General features: G+C 43.8%; 1 pseudogene; it reads right to left on the reverse strand.

The window, feature by feature from the left end:
• Positions 1–388: 388 nt before the first annotated feature.
• On the reverse strand, positions 389–1,572 carry LOC116809592 (tropomyosin alpha-3 chain-like; annotated as a pseudogene).
• Positions 1,573–2,373: the final 801 nt, after the last annotated feature.

The following is a 2,373-nucleotide window of genomic DNA, read 5'->3' on the forward strand; positions in this document are numbered from 1 at the left end:
GAAAAGTCACCTTCCGAAAGTGAGAAAGGGGTTAGATTGCTGCTTCAGAGCTGTGGAATTATTTGGAATGTTTTGCAAATGGTTGCTACAAAAAAGGTAATTACAAAATGTGCACATCATAACATGCTTTTAAAGACACTATGCATTGTGCTCACATTCCCTTAAATGTTGTTTCCAAAGGTGCTCAGCCTTTAGCCCAGCTGGAATCTCTGGGAAGAGGCAGAGACAGTTTGGCAAAAAAGAAACAGGGGAGGAGGGGGCCGCGAAAGTAGAAAGCAGCCCCCAAGTTAAAGATCAGCCCTCAGTTAAAGATCAGCTTCGGGCAGGCCGGCCTCAGGCGGAGTCAGGGACAAAGGGAGGAGCAGCAGCAGGGTAGGACTGAGGTGTTCTACATCTCATTCAGGTCAAGCAGAGTCTGGTACAGCATCCTTTGTGTACAGAGGTTCTCCTCTTTGTTGCATTTCAGTTTATCTTACAAGTCATCAGTTGTCTTTTCCAGCTTGGCTACCAATCTCTCAGTAAACTCAGCACGGGTCTCTGCCTCCTTGAGTTTATCAGTGAGAATTTTGATCTCTTCCTCATATATATGTCTTCTTTTTGAGAGTACTTTTCTTCAGCATCACTTAGACACTTCAGGTTCTGGTCCATCAGTCTGATCTGCTCATCTGTCTCTTGGCAGCGGGACTCTGCCAGCTCAGCTCGTTCCTCTGTGCATTACAAGTTTCCTTCAATGATCACCAACTTACGAGCCACCTCTTCATATTTCCTATCCGCCTCTTCTGCAATATGCTTAGCTTCTTTGAGTTGGATTTCCTGGAGTTCCAACTTTTCGTTTGTTTGTTTAAGACGGAGTCTCGCTGTCTTGCCAGGCTGGAGTGCGGTGGCGCGATCTCAGCTCACTGCAACCTCCGCCTCCTCGGTTCAAGCGATTCTCCTGCCTCAGCCTCCCGAGCAGCTGGGACTACAGGCGTGTGCCACCACGCCCAGCTAATTTTTTGTATTTTTAGTAGAGACAGGGATTCACCATGCTGGCCAGGATGGTCTCAATTTCTTGACCTCGTGATTCGCCCGGCTTGGCCACCCAAAGTGCTGGGATTACAGGTTTGAGCCACTGCGCCCGGCCCTTTTCTTCATCTTTTAAGGCCTGATTTTATTTCATTTATTTATTTATTTTGAGACGGAGTCTCACTTTGTTGCCCAGGCTGGAGTGCAGTGGCGCGATCTCGGCTCACTGCAAGCTCCGCCTCTGGGGTTCACACCATTCCCCGGCCTCAGCAAGGCCTGGTTTTCAATAACCTTCATATCTCTTTCACTCTCATCAGCAGCTTTTTCCGCTTCTTCCAGCTTTTGCAAGGCAGTGGCCAGGCGCTCCTGAGCATGGTCCAGCTCCTCTTCAACCTGCTGGATCCTACCGTTCAAGGAGGCCACCTCAGCCTCAGCCTGTTCCCGGGCCCACCTTTCTTCCTCAACTTCTCACTGGAGGTGCTCAGCTCTCTCCTCTGCATCATCTGCCTGCTGCTGCAGAACGTGGATCTTGCACTTCACTTCCTCCATGGTGGTGATCCCAGCCATGGTGCCCACCCAGCTACTGCTCGAGCTCTGGTTCCTGCCTCTTCTGCTCAGCATTGCAGCTGCTTCTCCTTTCTTTTATTTTTCTGTATTAAGTTTTGTTCCCTTTTGTTTTTAAAGCAACAGATGAAAGGAGATAAAAATGTCAAGGAAATATTGACTTGAACTTTATAAATATTGGTTCTGAGTGGGGATGATAAAGCAGATAAAAGAAAGGAGCTGAAGTATAACTGAAGGAATCAGATTTCTCTAACCTTGATATTCAAATTGTATTCTATGGATATAATTATAAATAGCAAGATTTTTTAGCATTTGGAGTTAATTAAATTGTGAGGAAGTTATCAGGGCACATTTTGTGTTCTTCATTACTCTGAGAAACTTTTCTGAGGTTCATTGAGAAAAGTATTTTTAAACTCTGTGAAATCCAAGTAACTCTGGAGGAAAAGTAAATTGAGCAATTTGTTCTTTCCTCTTTGAGGTTTGATAAGGTGTAAAAATGTATTTAACAAAGCAACTTCTTTTTCCTTAAAAAATTTTGATCAATAACCCTGAAAAAGTTTTTTTAAAATTCAATTCAGTATGTTAATCTTATGCTTTCCATAAATACATTTTTTGAATATTTAAGGTAACAGTTTCAGAAACATAACTGAATAGCTTGCTTGTTCTTGAACAAAGAGTTTGAATCTATGATGAACTAAATTAAGTTATGTCTTCCCAAGTAGTCCACTTAGACACTGACTTGTTACCCTCTTTCTCAAGTCCAGTTTTTCTGAGACTGGACCATTTACATTAGGATCACTTTGG

This window comes from Hylobates moloch, unplaced genomic scaffold (genome assembly GCF_009828535.3).
Source record: "Hylobates moloch isolate HMO894 unplaced genomic scaffold, HMol_V3 SCAFFOLD_1, whole genome shotgun sequence".
Classification (NCBI taxonomy): domain Eukaryota; kingdom Metazoa; phylum Chordata; class Mammalia; order Primates; family Hylobatidae; genus Hylobates; species Hylobates moloch.